Raw genomic sequence first — 21,409 nt, 5'->3', positions numbered from 1 at the left:
TATACATCAATCCAACAGAGCAAGAGAAGATTAATGGATTCATATCTGTGAGGGATACTGGTTTTATGACTGTTAAATAGATAAAACAGATCCGGCCTGTGTGTTAAATATGTAACTATTATTTATGATATGCTATTTAAAACAACAACAACTTAGCATTACCTTAAAAGCATTGCTCTGTTAAAGCTGTTTTGAATTCTATAATTATATTTAAGGAATTATTTTTAAGCAATTATTTCAACTAAGCAAACACTTGCACACAAAGTTTTAGCACTGTACTATCAGGGGAAAAAAAATTCAAAACAAGAAAATCGCACTTTCCTCAGCCTTGAGTTAATGTCTTAATTTAATACAGTAACAGATTACAAGTTCCTAATTTTAATTGAAGTCCTGTTATGAAGTATGTACGTCATTTTTATTTAATCTGATGACATCTACCAATAAAAATCAATTATTTTCAAGTTAAGGAATTTTGTGTTAAAATCAAAACAAGAAAATTACTGCTATGCAGTATGTATTTCGAAAAGAATAGTATAGGATACCAGTGGTCTGTAGTGTTATGGACTGCATACTGTGATTTTTCCTATGTAAATTAAGAGAGAGAGAGAGATCTTATAGAGCATAGGCATCTACTTCTCAAGCATGAGGCCGAGCAGCTGTGGGATGAAAGTCTTGTCAAAATAAATCTGAAAGAACCTGGAAAAAAATGAAAATGATCATTTCTGATGTTGGTCTTTTCTGTGGAGCCTTTCCCACCCTAGGACTTTAGAAAATGCTGGAATTTCTTTCCGTTTAGGAAATGAGTATTGTTGATTTATGTAGTCCATGTTTGTCTTATAATGTCATGAAGCAACACACAGTGATTTGAGGTTAGTGGTTGTCGTCTGGTTTTTCTGGATTGCTGTTTCCTTATAGTGAGATAGATAGTTTCAAAGACAGTTGACATCTGGAAGGTCAAAGAGGGTATCATCCTCAGTCATCCTCTGGCAGAGCATGTGTTCCAAATCAATCCTCCATGTGATGCTCACAATGCTGAGTCAGAGATGGCTGTGTTGTTTCAAAGAGTTCAGAGTTACATGTTCTGCTTCCAATTGGGAACTTATAAGGATGATTTTGTAATGTCCTTAGAACTGTTTTCGCATTCAAGTACTTTCCATATAGATACTAATTATAAAATATGGGCTTAAGTTACGTGAAATAAACTATCGTTTGCAATTACACAATTCACACTTTTAAGCATCAACTCTAGCATTTAGCCATAAAGCATAAAACATGGACATACTTTCTCAGTCAGAAAAATGAAGCCAATGCGAAAGTACCTTGCCTGTGAACTTTTTGCTGGTGATGTTATGGGGTCAGTCTCTTGTTTGGGGTCATACTAAATAAATAGTTCAGTTTGTTTTGTAAATCTTTTCAAAATGATGGATTGATTGTGGTATGAAACACTCGTTGGCCAACAATTTGTCAGCGCAAGTTGTTAGCTAATGACCTGTGGCATCATAGTTGGAGCTGACACGCCTTGTTTTTTCGCACCTAAGTTTGCAAAGGGTTTGCAAAAATCTCATCTCAAAGCTTCAAAATGAACATTCTGTGCCACCAACATGTTGTTTTTTATAATCCCACAAGTGACCAGACCTGTCAGTCTAAGCAGCCACAATTCTAATAGTAATAATCAAATACTGCAAAAAGGTGATTTAAAAATAAATAAATAAAAGTCACCAGCTTTACTATTGTTTGGAAGGATGATACCATTTGTAAAATTTTGTTTAGCTGAGAGTCCTTACCTAGAGCAAAAAGTTTAGATAAACCAAAAGGGTTGTATATTAGTTGAAGCCCCATGCATACACAATATATTATTAGCATTATTATTATTGTTATAGGGAGGAATGACCAGGTGATGGAGAACAGCCGTGTGGGCTAACTTTCCCTGACACCACACCCTGAACCCATTGCTCCACCCCTCCCCTGTAGCTGAGCCACAAACCACACCCAGCCACATTAATAATAATAATAATAATAATAATAATAATAATAATAATAATAATAGTAGTAGTAGTAGTAATATTAAGGCTTACAAGACAAAATGAAAAGAGAAAAAATAAGAAAAAACAGTGAGATTAAAAGCAGAGTCAAAGTTAAATATCAGAGGAGCTTCTATCCCCAAGCCATCCGCACACCTGGGACATTGCGTGACAAAATCTCTGTTATCCTCGTCCACATGTAAACGCAAAAATTTTCAAAAAAAAGTTTTCAAAAATCTCCACCGTAGCAGGAGTTTTTTATTTTTTTAAATCTCAGTTTATATGTGGACAAAAAACCTGTGTACGTGTGGACGGAGCCCGAGCATGTGAAAAAGTAATGGCATAGCGGAATGAAATGAGCAAGTGAATAAGGAGATTTGCTCTTTCATTTGAACCTTCACACACGGCTAGTCTAGCTGTCCAGTACAAACTGAGCACATGCTGTGGAGATAAAACAAGTGTAGCTTGTTTCACAATTTTTTTTCCTATATTAAATGTAATTACTAAAGACATGGTTTATACAATTTAAAATATAAATAAGTACAGCAATTTACAAGATTCTTGTACAAGCCAGCACATGTGTTTAGATGACATTGAATCTAATCAGGTTATTAAGTGTCACCAGGCACTTCTTTCTGGGCTTCTCGTCCACAGGAAATGTATCATGAATGAGCTGAAGTACATTATTGCCATTTTTATTATTTACATTACACTGGTTACATGTCAAATTTGCTCTGGACACGGTTTACTTTTATTTTTGTCTCACCAAAAGACAAGAATGTGATGATAAAAAGCAATGTCCGTAACTAAGCTCCTTAAAATTTATAGACCACTCCACCATTTCCTTCCCATCATATGAACTGTTATCAGATGATTGTAGCGCATGAAGAGGCAAATTTTAAAAGGAGGCCGGGCTTGATAACAAATACTGAATCATCAATAGTGGGAGGTGAAGCTTACTTGTCACACTGAAGGCATGACTATGGTTTACTGCCGCTGTTGAGCAGGGGAGAATGTGCTGGCGGGTGCACAGGTGGAACAGCGGAGTCCAGGTAAGTGAGATCAGAAGCAGGTGAGCAAGTGTTTGGCAGTGGCTCAGTTCTTCTGGAGGGTGAAATGTAACTCTCAGGAATACTGGAGACCAACAAGGAAACTTAGATTTGTCAATCTAAGAAATGCATTATCTGAAGTCACTAGGAACAGGTCACGTTACCACAATAGCAGAGACAATGATCTAGCAAAGAACTGTTGCCACAGCTCATTCTGAAATATGCTGGCTCAATGAGAGAACCCAGAAGTCTGACAGAAATCAGAAATCTTGGAGAGGGCGCAAGAAACAAACCCCAGCATGTCCAAATCCTAACAAACATAAGAATAACAAATGATATTAGGAAAGAAACAAAACTGGAACATAAATCATTCTCGAAAACAAAAAGGCAGTGTGTGGACAAAGTGGATTGGACACACACAGGAAAGAATCCCAAGAGTAGTGAGTCTGTAAGGAAGATATAAAATGTGAGGTATTAGCTGTTCTCATTCTGGACTTTGTTGTAAGGAGTTGGATCATCTTGAAGAGAGGATTATACCCAATTTGCAGATGGAATATAATTTATAGAGTGCAGGAGAATTAAACATATTCAAAGAGCTGTGGATGGAATATTAGTTTAAATCTCTTCTTCTCTGCTAGGATTGCCATGTTGAAATGTAAACCTTATGGGCACTTTGGACAGAGTCGGTACTTCCACATCTGGTTTTCTTTCTACATGGTCAGAAAAGGGAGTTGGTTGTTTTTTTTAGGCGAGATTACTCACAATACTAATTCACTTCAAACACCATGGTAGTTATTCCACAAAAGTTTTTGATTAATTTCTGCTTTTAAAACCTAAATGGAGAATATTAACTTTTTGAATTAGTTTATTGTCATTATACAGTTTTAATCATTCTGATTAAGGTTATTCTAGCCCCAAAATGAATAAATCTTTGGAGGCTATTGTCAAAGCCACTGAAGTAAATGTCTTAGCAATTTACCAAGTGCTCAGATCATTTAGTGGAGTGCTGCTGTTAATGTGTGTAGCCAGTGACTGTACTTAATGGTTAGTGTTACTCTCTGAGTATGCAATTCTGGCATTTATATATTTTCACTTAAACTTGATTTTATTTTATTTTTAATGGGGACCAGTGTACTAATATAACTTTGTATCAAGATGGTACCTTATACATTGTTGCAGAAAGACTTGCAGTGTTAAGCCTTTATTATACACTGTTTCAGACACAGATATGGACACCAAAAGACGTGACCACTAAGTAGTCATTTCTATTATATCTCACACAAACAAAACATGTATTATGAAGGCATTATAGAATATGTGAAAACAGCCTTCAGACTTGAGCACTTTCCTGAGTTTATGGGCTCAGTCACTCATTTTGGATCATAATGAGTAAAACACTGAGTCTGATTGACCCTAGATTATCCAAGCCACATTGGCTAATGACTTGATTAACAAGCCAGTATGCATGTGGGTTTCACTATCAGATCACACCTGACTTTAAAACACTAAGATGGTAATATGAAGGCCTTATAATGTTACTTCACAAAGCAGCTGTTGTAGCTACATCCATTGTCTAGATCAGGATCCACCCTTTAAAGTAAAACTGAAATAAACTAAAAGACGGACTGAGACTGAACTCTTACAAACAATGTGGCAGAGAGGCGAACACAGGAGGCACATGAAAAAGAAAAGCTCTTGGCAAAGCAACATAGGACAACAATAGAAATCATGGATCAATATTCAACAACCCAAAGGAAGAAGATTTAAGTTATAACATGTAGCGAGTTAATCTGACAGAAGAAGGTACAATGCACTGTATTACATTGTTACAAAAGCCCAGAACATAAGGCAGGGGCTCCTAAATGAATAAATAAAGGGTTTGTAATCATTTGAGTGACAATTTGGCCGTCAAGGTTAAAACAGGACATGTAAAGCACACCAAAACCCTTTTCTGTTTCTTTCAGCTGTCCATTGGCAGAGAGTTTTGGCAGCTGAAATGCTAAACTTTGTTTTGTTACGCCCCCCAAAAAAAATAAATAAATAAAATGTTTTCCTCTAAAACTTCGGCTTAGGCTTGGTGTACAGTTTAAATTTGCTATATACTATTCATAAAATATATATTAATACTACAGCAGTTAGCCTAAAGGGAAAAAATCTACATGATCTGGTTCCTCATGTCTGTCTGCATAGCTTGATGTTTGGGCTATTCCTGCTTCTCTGTTCTGTCACTTCCACCTTTGCACAATCCTCTCATTCTCAATTTTCTTATAGCCAGTTATTACACTATTCAGACCGTTTTTTGTGGAACTCTCAGTTTTACATCTCTTCCTGGAGGTACAGAGCCTTACTCAAAGTCTCTGTGAGCCATCTGTTAAGTGTAATCATAACCACCAGTATTTAGACTCTGGAGCCCTGTCCTATTTCTTACCTTGATACACTTACACCATGCTGCTCAGTTGCTTCAGACTGTAAACAGCCAAAATACTTCTATTGCATAAACTCTTGTACAATCACTAATGTTCCTTACTTTCACAGAGTTCTCCAAATAATTCTTTTTTTTTAATTTTCCAGAAAATTTGAGTAGCTAAATCTAAAATACATTCATATGGCTTAGTAATAGTAATAGTAGTAATCCCGATTGTCAGATTGACATTATTCATTGACATTTTAGTAAATTCATTATTAAATTATTAACAGTCAAAATAATCTGATTGTGTTAATATTGACACAAGAAGCTACTGTTGGTTTATTGATGAGGAAAACTGTGGGTTTGCAAAGTGTAAAAATGATGAATTATAGTAGCTAAATTGTTTTCCATGCAATGAACCGCTATTTCAAATGAAAATGCTAGTGAAAACTGTTGGGAAATATAGGTACTTTCTTTACACATTAAATTTATGCAAACTCATTACATGAAGGTTTTATGCCTTAACCCTTTAAAGCCGGTCGGAGCGGGCACGCTCTGTTTTGCGTAACTATTTTTAAATCCCGGTAGCTCTGCAACCACGTAAGCTAGCGCAATAATTTTTTTTGCATATGAAACCGGAGGAGTTGTACTTACATCTTATGCCATCAGCTTGTCCTCGGTCACAGTTTCCTTCCACATATAACTTTGCAAAAACTGCATAAAAAGCACTTGCAGCAACAAAAACATAATATTCCAGAAACACGCTTTGCCGATCCGATCAGCTGTTCATAACACTTCCTACATTGAAACAGACGCCAGAGCGAACGATCGCATGTCCGCCATTTCCTGCCCGAAACCGGAAGTGACGTCATTTTCGCGAAAAATGTAGTTTTTTACTTGTAGGCCTCGAAAGCCTATACTGGTGTTTTTATAAGTCATGTTTGACTTTATGACTTTCTGTGTCGTTTCTGGGATGCTTAGGACTCATATTGCACTGCTGGAAATAGTTTATTTTGATGCATATGCTGTTTTTTTGCAAATTTGCATCATAGGATTGCTTTTCGTTTTTCCTGCAGTGTATAAAAATTGTTGTATCTCAAAAATAAAACTATGAAGACACTCAAAATAAATTTCCTGTGGTGGGAAACTATTTTGTGCAACTTTTTTGTATTTACAGTTTTGAGGGATAAGCCTCTTAAATTTCTCCAAGTAGAAATATATGTAAAAAAAACAAAAACGATTTTCAAATCTTTTGTAGTTTATTGCACTTTTTTGCAATTAGTGTGGTTACTATGGACTTAATGCAGACATATTATTAAAATCTGGGCTGTAATGGTTGTATTGATGTATAGCAACTTGAAATGCTCCCAAAAATGGCTCCACAGCATGTAAAAATATGATATAAGCTCTGGCGGACTTGGTTCTATGGTAGGTCTTAAAGGGTTAATCTGTATCACAATGCAATGATAATAAAGGGCAGATATTGTGGTACATGTATCAGAGGTCCCTTTTTTGTAATATCAGTCGTACTGTCACAGCAGCAGCAATGTGCATGCTTTTTATTGAACCATGAAACACTGGACAGTTATAGCAGGGGGTAGTTGTAGCCAGATAGGAATAATCTCGAGATATTGTAAAGGCAGTGTAAGGGGTATACAGGAAATATGTTTTAACTGACACTAAGTTAGTGTAATTTTCCTTCAGCTGTCGTCAGAATTGATTAAACCTTCATCAGGCTAATCCAGACAGTTATTGTTTACTTGTATATGCTTTTTGAATTCTCATTGATCTTTTTTACCCTTATGTTTTGAGCCATAAGTGCCCATGAGAACTTAAAGTGCATATTTATCAGTTAATTGTAGCAAACTTGGTTAGTAGCCTGTATCTATGAACTGTAAAACTGCAAAACACACAGTTCCACATCTGCTAATTAGTAACAGACTAAATAAAAGTTAGAAATTCACTCATAAAAATTGTAGGACAGCCTTCTTGGATGGCCGATGCCAAATAGTAGGTCTTAATAATCACCACATACTTTCCTTAGAAATGCTCCAAAAGGCACAGACAGCCCAAACATAGTCAAGTGGTCAAGTTGAGACTTGAATTAACAGAGGTGAAGCCTAGTGATCAGTTTCCCGCTGCAGCTTACTTTAGCCCTGGAGGGTGCCGCTTTACAAAAATCCCAATCCACGAATCTAAGAAAACACAGCAACAAAATTCAAATCTTTACCTCACCACCTTAGTGTGTGTGTGTGTGTGTGTGTGTTTAACTAATCTCTGCAAATGTTCAACAAAATATTACGCTAAGGCTGTGGGTAACTTGTTAATCATGTGCGCATCTCTTAGGATCTGTCTTTTGTTTTATTATGTCAGCCCTGTATGAATGCATTATTATGTTGAAGAAAAATCACATTGTTTGACAATGAAAAAACAAATGTGACACAAACCTAGAAACCAGAGACTTTGTTTGCCTTGTTGCCATAGGGCCTATTATGCTGAAATGTGCAAAGGTGTGCATCAATAAGATGTTCATGCATGGTGAGCATAATGATGCTCTTTACATTAATCTGTCATACAGACCATTGATCCTACTAGAATTATGGAGTCTCTGATGGAAGTAATTACTGACAGCATGAAAAAACAAAGGTCTTTCTGCTATGGATACTTTCTGCTAATAGAACACAAATCGCAATTAATAATACTGAGTAAGAAGAAACTGCCATTCATCTATTGTGTCATCCTGTAATGCTTTTATTGCTACATATGAAGGGTTCCATCCTGCCTATGGAGTGCAGTTACACACGCCAAGTTGAATAAAAGCACTGTATTCATTAGTACCAACCAGTCCTTAGTCTCTTTGTGGCAGTTCATTACTTGGAGGGTCATTAATGAATTTATATTAACAACATGCTGTTTTCATTCATCATTCCATTCATGGACAATAGTTATGATGCAGAAGCCGGTGGATGTGGTGGGGGTTACGGGGGTCCAATGTTTGCTTCATCACTGCTTTGGCAGCCAATCTTCCAGCACTAGCCAAGAGCTGTGTTTTATTATGAATGAGTGGCGGGGTGTCTTTTTGCATAGCTCTTTTAATTGACACAGGAGCAAGGAGCTTTGATGTATAAGACGTGGTGGTGGAGAGACTGAATCCTCATTACTGCTCTCTTTTAAACTCTGCCACCCTCTCTGTGCCTCCCTCGCTTGGAGCAATGCAGACTGCAGGGAGAACTCATCAGGCAAGTGAGGGGAACAGCAGAGACAGAGTGTGGGTAGAGAGGAGGGCTGAGGACGACACCAAATGAAATGCCTTTTCACTTTCCCATAGTGGGGAAAACCCAATGAAAAATAACACTCCTGAATCCTGTAGTACCTGCAGAATCCCAATGTTCTAATGAAGGAACTTCTAAAACAAAGCTACAGGAGTAACAATAGGACATACAATATTTTACTGTATGGAATGGCACAAACATGACACATAAGAACATTCATATTACATACATTTTTTTTACAGGACTGCAGTGCTGTGAAGAACTGAATATGCCCCATGATTCAATAGCTTACAGAGCCAACTTTAGCAGCAGTAACTTGAAGTAATTTCCCTATGACTTTATGACCCCATTACATCATTTTTGGCGAATTTTGGCCCATTCTTCTTCAAAATGTTGCTTCATTGAGCATTTGTTTATACATAGTTGTATCTGGAGTTGACAGGCGTGCCGGTGTGTCCAAATCAAATGACTCTTTTAAGATGACGTAACAGCAAGATGCAGCCTGTTTCACTAAGTCTCCATTTCACCATGTGTTGAAATTGTGGACTTCAAACTACATACCAGTTTTTAAATTGTAAGAGTAAAAACAGATATATTGTCATTACGTTTAGTGTATGGCAACATGTGGCATTTGGTTACTAGGAAAAGGGGAAAGGAGTGACTGGAGCAAGTGAGAGAGCAAGAGCGCCATTGAGAGTTTTGAAATGTGAGACATGTGTGTTTGGAGTGCGTAATCAGTGTGTAGCGTTGTGTTTGTTTCTGTAAAGAGTTTTTTTTTTTTTTTTTAAACTTTTTATTTTGTACTTTTTCCAATTTTATAGTACATGCAAACAAAAACACGAAAAAAAAAATAAATAAATAAATAAATAAATAAATAAAGGACACCCAATCTGTGGAAGAGGGGAAAAGGGAGAAAAAAAACAACAAAAAAACCCCAAAAAACAAAACAAAAAAAGAAACCAACAACAACGAGGAGAGGTCCCTGCCCTATGGGGCTGAGTGAGCCTTATAAGCTATCCATTTTGTCCACTGTTTTCGGTGTTTGTCAGATTTCAGTCTCAAAGTGTAGGTCATTTTCTCCATTATATATATGTCCTCGATTACATCAGTCCATTCTTCCAATTTTAAAGGGTCACTTTTCAGCCAGTTTTTTGTTATTACCTTTTTGCTTGACAGCAACATAATTTTAAACAAGTAATGGTCCTCCTTTCTTACATTTTCCCATATTCCAAAATACATTACTCGTGCCTCACACAGCACGTCATACCCCAGCACTTTCGTCATTGTTACCGCAATGCTTTCCCAGTAAGGTTTGATTTTTTTACAATTCCAAAACACATGAGAATGATTGGCGTCCCAGTCTCCACATAATCTCCAGCATTGCTGGGGTGTTTTCAGCTGCTTGCTTTTGATATAAGGAGTAATAAAGAACCTAATCACATTTTTCCAACCATATTCTCTCCATCGTCTAGAGCTAGTGGAATTATGCTGTGTGAGATATACGGATCGCCAGTCATCCTCTGACAACTCAAGATGTAATTCCGATTCCCACTTTTGTTTGATATATAATGTTTCATTCCTATTCAAATTTTGCAGGCCATTATATAATTTCGATAAAATTCTTGATGGAGGATTTTTATATGCACCTGTTATTATTTCTATTATATGGCTTCCTTCTCTCAAGAACTTCTTCCTAATTTCTGTATTGTAAAAATGTCTTAATTGAAAATACCTAAATAAATCTGATTTATCCAGTCCAAATTGTCTCTGTAGATTCTCGAAGGATTTGAATGTTGTCCCGTCTATTAATGTACACATTGCTGTAATTCCTTTATTGACCCATCTTAAAAATGTACTATCCCATTGTCCACTTTGGAATTTTCGAGAATATGCAGGCCAAATCAGCAATTTACAGTCTTCTATAATTCTATATTTCTTCACTATAATCCACCAGAGTTTAATAGTGAATTCAGTAATGAGATTTGTGTTCGTAGACTGGATAGTTTCTTCTCCCAATCTTGCTTGTGGATGACATGATAAGCAATAATTTATCTCCATATGCTTCCATTTTGAGGTGTAATCCGGTGAACACCAGTAAACAATATATCTCAGCTGGGCTGCATAGAAATATTCCTTGAAATTCGGGAGGGCAAGTCCTCCTTTTTCTTTTCTTAATTGGAGTATTTTAAATCTTATTCTTGGCTTTGTCCCTTTCCAAATAAATCTACTAACTAATTTATCCCATCTACCAAATTGTGGATCTGGTATATGGACTGGCAATGAAGTGAATAGATACAGTAGTCGGGGAAGCACATTCATTTTTATTACCTCTATTCTTGAGCTAAGGTCCATGAGCCCATTTAATCAAATCTTTTTGGATTGTATTACTAATCTTTACATAATTTGCCTCGTATAGTGTACTTATTTCACTAGTTAGATAGACACCTAAATATTTGATCTTATTTGAGTCCCATTTTAGTTTATATTCATTTTGAATTGATTCTTTGGGGAAATAATTCAGACAGAGTACTTGAGTCTTTACGATATTTAATTTATATCCTGAGTTTTTGCCAAAATATTTTAATGCTTTAATCAACCGAGGAAAGGTCGTGTCAGGATCCTGTAGGTATATAATTATATCATCTGCAAAAAGACCTATTCGTTGTTCAATTTTAGAAACTAAAACCCCTTTTAAGTCTGCACTTTGCCGTATATACTGAGCCAAAGGCTCGATATACAGAGCAAAAAGGGCAACCCTGCCTGGTTCCTCTGAAGAGCTCAAAACTGTCTGTCAGGTCCCCATTTATTTTAACTTTAGCCAATGGCCTGTGGTACAAGGATTGATACACTCGATGAAGATACTGTTAAAGCCCATTCTCTTCAAAACAGCAAAAGGAAATATCCAAGAGACTCTATCAAAGGCCTTTTCAGCATCTAAGCTCACTAAGGCTGTTGGGATTTTCTCTTTATTAACTTCATTAATTATATGCAATGTGCGTCGTATATTATCTTGTGTCTGTCGCCCCTTAATGAACCCTGTCTGGGCTTCATCCACCAGATCTGGGAGAAACAGCTCTAAGCGTCTTGTGATTATGGATGTAAATAATTTATAATCCACATTTAAAATAGAGATTGGGCGATAAGAGTCACAGTTTTCCTTGTTTTTACCTTCTTTTGGTAAGACTGATATAATGGCCTCTTTCCAAGAGGGTGGAGTTTTAGCGTGTTTCAATGTCCAGTTAAAGGAATCTATCAAAATAGGAGCCAAAATCTCTTTAAAAGTCTTATACCACTCATTGGGATACCCATCACTCCCTGGACTTTTATTAGATTTCAATCTCCTTATTGCCTTATCCAGTTCTTCCTTAGTGATTGGTTTAGTTAAAAATTCATTTTGAGTTGTCCCAATAAAAGGAAGGTCTAACTGATCCAAGTACTCTTCAATTTCTTGTCTGTTTTTCTGGTCGGGTTGATTATACAATGTTTTATAATATTTTTGAAAGGCATTTTTTATCTGTATTGGTTCATATAATAGTTCCTTGGTGTTTGGATCTCTAATCTTATTAACTGCATTACTTATTTGTATTGATTTTAACCGTTTAGCCAGTACTTTGGTTGCTTTGGAACCAGACTCCAACCAGAACCATGTTGTTTTGTGAATCTCAGTTTCTTTTCTATTTCCTCCATAGACAGATCGCTTAGTTGTTTTCTTACATCTTTAATGCTTTCAGCCAAGTCGGCACTCAAATCTGTATGCTGTTTTTTTTCTAAATCCCTTAATTGTTGTTCTAATTTGAATTGTGTGAGCTTTTTCATTTTTTTGATATGGGTAGTCCTTGATATCAGATACCCTCAAATTACTGCTTTAACAGTATCCCAAATTATTGTTGGATCCATCTGTTCATCCTTGTTGTCAGCAATACAGACTTGTAATTCTTTTTTAATCTCTTGTACCACAGATTCATTGTTAAGAATACCAGTATTTAGTTTCCACAATGATTTCTTATTCTGATTATATAAGTGAATAGTCAAGTGTATGGCGTTGTGATCCGACAGATCAGCTATACCGATATTACACTCTATGACTCTATGTTTATCGCTTCTATTTATCAAAAAGAAATCTATCCTTGAGTGTACCTTATGGGCTACTGAAAAATGTGTATAATCCTTCTCCAGAGGGTGTAATTCTCTCCATACATCGCAAAGATCCACTTCCTTTATAAGTAAATTAAGAGCCTTGGATTTATTATTTTTGCGTCTTTTTAAGCTTGTAGTATCTTTAGTATGATTTAATACACAGTTCCAGTCACCCCCACATATCAGAGTCCCTTCACTAAAACTAATAATTTTTTCAGATAGTTTTTGATAGAATTTTGGGTTGCCCTCTGGAGGGGCATACACATTTATCAGAGATACCACATTATTATTAATCCTCCCTTTAACAGCAACATATCTACCATCTTTGTCACAGATTTCCTCTAGCATTTCAAAATTTACCGTATTAGAAATTAAAGTTATAACTCCTCTTCGTCTGCTATTCTTACATGAGCTGTAAAAGGAATTTACATAGCCAAACTTTTTAAATTTTTCATGTTCTTCTTTTGACATATGAGTTTCTTGAATGAATATAATCTGCGCCTTGTGTCGTTTCAATTTAGATAACAACCTACTCCTTTTAACCGGATTCCCCAGACCGTTGATATTGATTGAGATAATGTTTATTTTACCTACACCACTCATGACTTGTACAATGTGCAGTAACCATCCCCTGAAATTTGAAAAAAGAAGAAAAAACAATATTACTAAACATAAAACAAAAAATAATCAAAAACTTGCGACTCCCAATTAGTAGGAAAAAACAATCTCCCACCATGACCCCGTTGGTAGGTCTAGGGTAAAAACCTCCATAAAGGGAGGGCCCTATAAAAAGTTTGAAAACTGAAAATATTGTTCCCATCTTATAGTCCAACGTATTTACCTCCATCCGGTGTTACTCCTCCCGTTACTCCCATAAAGAGTTTTTAATATCCATCCATCCATCCATCTTCATCCGCTATATCAGATCCGGGTCGGGGGGGCAGCAGCCTAAGCAGAGGGCCCAGACCTCCCTCTCCCCAGCCACCTCCTCCAGCTTATCCAGGGGAACACCAAGGCGTTCCCAGGCCAGCCGAGAGATATAATCTCTCCAGCGTTTTCTGGGTCTGCCCCGGGGCCTCCTCCCGGTGGGACATGCCTGGAACACCTCACCCAGGAGGCGCCCAGGGGGCATCCTTGTCAGATGCCCGAACCACCTCAGCTGGCTCCTTTCGATGTGGAGCAGCAGCGGCTCTACTCTGAGCCCCTCCCGGATGGCCAAACTTCTCACCGTATCTCTAAGGGAGAGCCCAGCCACCCTTCGGAGGAAGCTCATTTCTGCCGCTTGTATCCGCGATCTCATTCTTTCGGTCACTACCCACAGCTCGTGGCCATAGGTGAGGGTAGGGACGTAGATTGACCAGTAAATTGAGAGCTTCGCTTTTACACTCAGCTCCCTCTTCACCACGACGGACCGGTGCAGCGTCCGCATTACTGCAGCTGCAGCCCCAATCCGTCTGTCGATCTCCGGCTCCCTTCTCCCATCACTCGTGAACAAGACCCCGAGATACTTGAACTCCTCCACTTGGGGCAGGAACTCATCCCCGACCCGGAGTGGGCACTCCACCCTTTTCCGGCTGAGGACCATGGCCTCAGATTTGGAGGTGCTGATCCTCATTCTCGCTGCTTCACTCTCGGCTGCGAACCGTTCCAGTGCGAGCTGGAGGCCCTCACCCGATGAAGCCAACAGAACCACAAATCATCCGCAAAAATCAGAGATGAGATTCTGAGGCCACCAAAGTGAAAGCCCTCCGCCACTTGGCCTAGAAATCCTGTCCATAAAAATTATGAACAGAATCGGTGACAAAGGGAACCCCTGGCGGAGCCCATCACCCACCGGGAATGAGTCCGACTTATTGCCGGCAATGCGAACCAAGCTCTTGCAACAGTTGTATAGGGATCGAATGGCCCGTAGCAATGGGCCAGACACCCCATACTCCCGCAACACCTCCCACAGGACACCCCGAGGGACACGGTTGAATGCCTTCTCCAAGTTCACAAAACACATGTAGACTAGTTGGGCAAACTCCCATGCACCCTCAAGTATCCTCGAGAGGATAAAGAGCTGGTCCACTGTTCCGCGACCAGGACGAAAACCGCATTGTTCCTCCTGTATCTAGCGGACGAACTCTCCTTTCCAGCACCCTGGCGTAGACTTTTCCAGGGAGGCTCAGGAGTGTGATCCCCCTGTAGTTGGAACACACACTCCGGTCCCCCTTCTTAAAGATGGGGACCACCACCCCGGTCTGCCAGTCCACGGGTACTACCCCTGATCTCCACGCAACATTGCAGAGGGAGGGAAGAGTAAAACTTGAAAATAACTGGGAGGAAGACAGTGAGGAAAACAAAGTCTACTTCATAGTTTGTTTTCGCTGCTCTTGCGGCGACCAGCAGGTTGTCTCTGTCTGTCAGTGTCAGTGTTTTAACTTATTTTATTTCATTCTTGAGTTATGTTTTTATTTTTTTGAGCATGAGGAAATCCTACAGCATCGGCTTGTGCTTTGTGGAACTTCTTTTAACGAAGATGGGATTTTTATTTTGCATGTTTTTATTGGCAATCCTGACGGTTGTTTGGAGTCATTGCTATTCACAAACAATTACATACTCATGGGAGTTTCTTCTGGATCTTCGGTGGAAAGGCCCATCTCTGGACTCTTTTCACCCTCCAGTGTTTTCCAGCTCTGGATTATCTGGTAACCACAAGGGCACTCTTGTTTTTAACAGAGTCAAAGCAAGGAAGCGGGGTAAGAAGGGAGGTCTACGTCAGCGATTGAGGAAGCAAATACGATACGCTTTACTCCTCTCTGAGGAGTAAATTGGATGAACTGCATTTGAATGTCGTACATTTACGGGACTACAGGGATACATGTCTAATGGCATTCACAGAGACTTGGCTCAGGGATTCTGACCCTGATTCTTCTCTGGAATTAAAGGGCTTCGGGTTCCCATACGTCTGGATCGAGACCCCAGAGCTACCCAGAAATCTCAAGGAGGAGGGGTGTGTTTGTATATAAATTAGAAATGGTGTAAAAATGTTACTGTTTGTAAACAAGTGTGTCTGCCTGACACTGAGTTCCTCTCTGTGTCTTTGAGGCCATTTTATCTGCCGAGGGAATTCCCACAGATTAACGTCACCGTTGTTTACATCCATCCTAAAGCGAATCCTAAGAATGCGACTGGCACCATCTCCAACGTCATCCACTCACTACAATCTCTCTCCTGAGGCCCCTAATATTGTTCTTGGGGACTTTAATTGCTGCGATGTGAAGAAAACACTGAGCAGTTTTTATCAGTATGTGAACTGTCCAACACGCTTCAATAAGACTCTGGATCTATGTTACAGTTCCATAAAAGGTGCAACCAGACTGGTCGGTGTTTACAGAATCATGTAGAGACACTCACTCACTGACGTTGTCTGCAGCTATATCTCCTTTTGCAGAGACATGATTATCCCTTCAAAGGTTGTGCATTTTTCCCTAATAACAAACCATGGTCTTCAAAAGCTCTTATGAGGCTGATTCATGAAAGGAAAAAAGCTTTTACTGAAGGGAATATCTTGAAAGTTAGAGAAATTAGGAAGGAGATCAGATCAGAAATTAAAAAAGCCAAAATAAAATACAAGGATAAAGTAGAGGCGGAGATGGGTAGCAATAACTTAAGGGTTGCCTGAGCAGGTGGTCACTGTTACAGTGACTGTAATAAGATAAGTTTCCCTGGTTTTAGTTCAGACTCTCAGTTAGCCAATGAGCTGAATCGATTTTATTTGAGATTTAATGATAATTATAATTTTAGGAATACACTTGATTTCTTAATAGAGAGCACCAGAGCCCCCCCAGCTTTGTTCTTTGATCTTTTTAAAATGAGTAAGACTAATAAAAGTCCAGGTCCTGATAATATTTGTGGCCAGGTGCACTGAACAATTACGCAGTATTTTTTTATTACATCTTTATTTTATCACTTCAGCAACAGAAGGTTCCAGAGGTATGGAAAAAATCAATTATTTCTCCAGTTGCTAAGACCACAAAACCTACATCATTAAATGATTTTAGGCCTGTCGCTTTAACATCCTTAGTGATGAAGTCCTTTGAAAAATTTGTCAGGAAGGAGATCCTGCAGCAAGTAAAAAATCTTATCGACCCACTACAATTTGCATACAGGCCTCGTAGAGGTGTTGATGATGCAGTGGTCACTGTGTTGAATTTCCTTTATCGCCAGCTCGATGGTGCTAAAGCTCATACTCGGCTCTTATTTATTGATTTTTCTTCAGCTTTTAATACCATCCAGCCACATCTTTTAGTTGATCAACTTCTTAACCAGTTTAAACTTGATTTTAATCTTGTTGGTTTGATTTTAGACTTTTTAACTGACAGATCTCAGTGTGTCAGAGTAAACCGCTGTTTTTCCAAACAGCTGAACTCTTCTACTGGCTCACCACAAGGTTGTTGTCTCTCTCCTCTACTGTATATTTTGTACACTAAAGACTGTGGCAGTACACAGGCCAACAGGCATTTCATTAAATATGCAGATGACACAGTCATTGTAAGCCTCCTTCATGGTGAAGAGGATTCCCATGGGCCTGTTGTGGATGAGTTTGTTTCGTGGTGTGATCAGTCCTTCTTAATGATCAACACCTTGAAAACCAAGGACATGGTTATTGACTTCAGGAAGACATCCCCCCATCCTGCACTAACAGTGTTAAATGGTGCAGCCCAGAGGCGATTTTAGTCCATTTTTGGGGGTGCTTCAGCACCCCCAAAATGAATCAAAGCACCCCCAAAGATTTCTTACTTTTTTTGACAATATTTGTTGTTTGTGTGACACACTACTAAAAATATAAAAAGCATACAGTACTGTACTTGTTTGAGACGTAACATTTTAACAACAAAAGTATAGATAACCCCCCCTCCCAAAATGGTTTGTTCCAGCTCTCTCCTGCTCTGGCTCTAGCGCTCTTGCTGCCAGAGCGATAGTGGCTGAGACACAGCGGAGCGGAGGTGTGAGTGCCTGGCTTAAAACAGGACATATTAGCTGCATTTAACCTTCAGTTACTCTTTATATAGTTAGGTAGGAGTCAGACCATGTTTCTTTTTAACTGAAAAACATTACACCCAGGTAACCTGCAGTGTTGAAAACGTGTTTTCCGACAATGTTTGCTACCCTACAATCCGTCCTGCTCTGTAGTAAATTCAGCGACATTTCACCGTCCTGTTCCTCCCATTGAAATGTATACAGCCTATTTAAAAATATAAAACTTTAAATTTTCCGTAACCTAAAGTTGTTACCACGTCCTGTTTTAAATGGATACTAACTAGCTAACTGACTGAATGCCCATTAACCTTATAACTCCTGTTGTGTGTGTGTGTGTGTGCGTACAGAGAGACAGCCAGGTTCATAATGGATATGAGGAAGTTTTTTCAAAAAAAAAGGAGCCACATTCAGGTAAAAGTGTAAAATCAAATGATCCGTCAATCAAGAATAATGTTGGATCAGTGTTTCAATATTTATATCTTTTATTAGATGTTCATGTGGTTTGGTTATTTGCTTTTTGGTTGAAAGTACACTGAGAGAGGACTTTTTTATTAGTGATCTTAATAGTATTTTTTCATATTAATTTAATTTTCATCTAATTTAATACAATCTATTTGTGTATGATTGTCAGTCCAAAGAGGGAGAGAGGAAAGAGGGGAATGTGAGGAGAAAGGGCAAGGTCAGGAAGAACCAGGTAAGAAAACAGACAGGGAACAGTGACAGGCACAACAGAAACTCACACAATCTGGAAGTTGTGTCATCCCTATATTAAAGCTGCTATACAGAATCTGCAAAACAAACTGGGTTGAAACATTTTGACCCTCTTTAACAACATTCCAACATAACATTATAATTGATTGGGGAGATTAAAATTAATAATATATTTTTATGTGGTTCAGCCACAACTCTTCTAAAACCTCAGCAAGTAATAGGTAGGCCAACTTTTGGACCGTCCAGTTGTCTGTATGACTGCCGCAGTACGTACATCACATTTGCACACTATCAGAAAGTGCCAAACAGCCCTGGTGGAGTGAGGAGCTGTAAAGAGAAGCAGAGTGCTCTGTTTATATTCTAAAAATGTTTTAAGCTTGTTTCAAAGATTACAGCAGCTTTAAATGTTTTCCAAAAGCACACATACACTTCTCAGTGTTTCTCAAACTTTTTACAGTGTGTACCACCTGATAAAATGTCAAGCTCTCCTAAGGACCACTATGAAAGCATGAAACTCATAAATCTTACAACAGAAAATTAGTATTATTAAATTAGTAAAATTAGTATCTGCATACATTGTATACATTCTACCACAGGCAAAGTTGCCTCCATTTTTATAGTTTTCATTAATATTATGTAATAATTTATTTGTAACAATTTATTCTGTTTCGGGAGTGTTTTTTATGTATCTGTATTATATTATACATACACATTAAATGTGAATCACTGTCCAAAAAATGCACTCAGTTTACTTCTTACTCACTATGAGCATCATTCATTATTCTCACCCAGTAATTAAGGTTAGGATATGTATTTTTTTTATTCCAATCCATTCTTCTTTTGCAGCATTTAAATAACCTTGATCAGATTTGATGGTTTTGTTACAGACTTTTCAAAAAAGTGTTTTGCTTTTCTTTCACAAATGTGGGGATTAAATTGTGTTAAAATGTACAAAACAGTGATGTCATGTTTTGTGACGAGGACCCAGGCACAGAGAGACTTGATGAATTTAAGAATCTTATGATTTAATAAAGAAATTTGCAGACTTACACAGAGATGGTAAAATTATGATGACTGATAATGGAGATGAATACAACAGACGATGAGGACAGGGAGGAACAGGGGTTTAAATGCACCAAAGTGACAGTCAGAGAGAACTCGGGACAACATTTAAGGATGCAGGGACTGACAGAGACAGGTTTATCTTGCCTGGCTGGGCAGCTCTCTGGGTGCTCAGCACCCCCAAAGCTCTGATTCTAGAATCGCCCCTGGTGCAGCCATTGAACTGGTGGACAGTCATAAGTATTTGGGGGTTGTTCTTGATAAGACTCTGTCCTTTGAGTCACATCTTGATTCTACAGTGAAAAAGGTTCAACAAAGACTGTACTTTTTAAGGAGTTGAGAGGTTTTAATGTTTCATCTGAAATGATGACTCTTTTTTATAAAAGTTATATTGAATCTGTTTTAACCTTCTGTATCATTGCCTGGTTCGGTAATATGTACTTGAATAATAAGACCAGATTTAGCAACCTGGTTAAAGTGGCTGGTCCGATTTCAGGGAGGTCTCAGGTCCAGCTTGTGAAATTTTCTAACAGGCAGGTGCTGAGGAAGGCAACCTCTGTCTTGTTGTGTTGAGATCATCCTCTATTTAATGATTTTCAACTGCTTCCTTCAGGTCATCGTTGTAAAGTGCCTGCAGTGAAGACATAGATTGTCTTTTCTACCTACTGCTATTATCATGGTTAATAACACTAAACCATAAGTGTTGTTGCCATTGCACATTGCACTTTCTTTAATGATAAAATTTAGGTTGTTTTCTCAGGGCTTATATTATTTTTTTGTATGTATGTGATGTGTTTGTTTGTTTGTTTGTTTGTTTTTTATATTTCTGTGTGGACATACTGCAAATCAATTTCCCGTTAGGGACAATAAAGTTACTATTGACCACTGACATTGACCATTGACAGTTAGGTGCTCCTACCGAGTTAAGTTGGTGGATATCAGTGATTTTATCAGTGAAAAAAGATATAAGAGAGTTGCAAAAGTCAGCAAAGTCCATATGAGAGGAGAGTGAGTCTGGAGGTTTTGTAATTTTACTAAACAATGAAAAGAGACCTGGAGTTACCTTCACTAGAACTGATTAAACCAGAATAGTATGCAGATTTGGCTGAAGCAATGCAATCCTTATACAACAAGATATGATTGTTATACATTTCTTGTATCGTAAGTCCGGTTTTCTTGAACAGACGTTCCAGTTGCCGTCCTTTAGCTTTGAGATGGCGCAGGTTAAGAGTAAACCTTGGTGCTGAACGGGAAAATGAGACAGTTCGTGTTTAAGTGGAGCAAATGTGTTAAGAAGGTTATGGAGGTTGACATTATAGTGAGAAACAAGTTCATCTGGGGATGAGGAGCTGTGAATAAATGGGAGGTCATAAATGGCAGATGAAAGATCAGCAGGGTTAATATTACTAATTAAAGTGAAATAAAAATTCAACAATCTGATCAACTTTATATGTTATATCTACTTATGTCTGCTCATAGATCAGGTCTTCCCTGCCCATGAAACTGCTTATTAGTCAATGGTCTAATCATTTTTGAGCACTTGAACACAGCTCAAAAATCTGTCATTTCTAATCTGTAACCTGTAATTCTTAAGCTTTTAATGCAAAGTTTTGGAATTAATGCTAAAAATCTGCACTTCAGTCACACTGCAATTGTTTGACTTGAAGCATTTGATGGTGTGCAGAGGCAGAACTACAAGAACTGTGTCTTTGTCCAGCATGTATA

The 21,409-nt window shown here is 38.1% G+C and overlaps 1 protein-coding gene across 1 annotated transcript in view; it reads left to right on the top strand.

Annotated features, from left to right (window-relative positions):
- ghrhrb (growth hormone releasing hormone receptor b) overlaps positions 1–21,409 on the top strand; it is a 75,372-nt gene that overhangs the window by 25,312 nt on the left and 28,651 nt on the right. The window lies entirely within an intron of this gene.

Source organism: Neolamprologus brichardi, chromosome 17 (genome assembly GCF_056152115.1).
Source record: "Neolamprologus brichardi isolate AB-2024 chromosome 17, ASM5615211v1, whole genome shotgun sequence".
Classification (NCBI taxonomy): Eukaryota; Metazoa; Chordata; class Actinopteri; order Cichliformes; family Cichlidae; genus Neolamprologus; species Neolamprologus brichardi.
The sequence above is the reverse complement of the archived record's forward strand: the minus strand, read 5'-3'. Positions and strand labels throughout refer to the sequence as shown.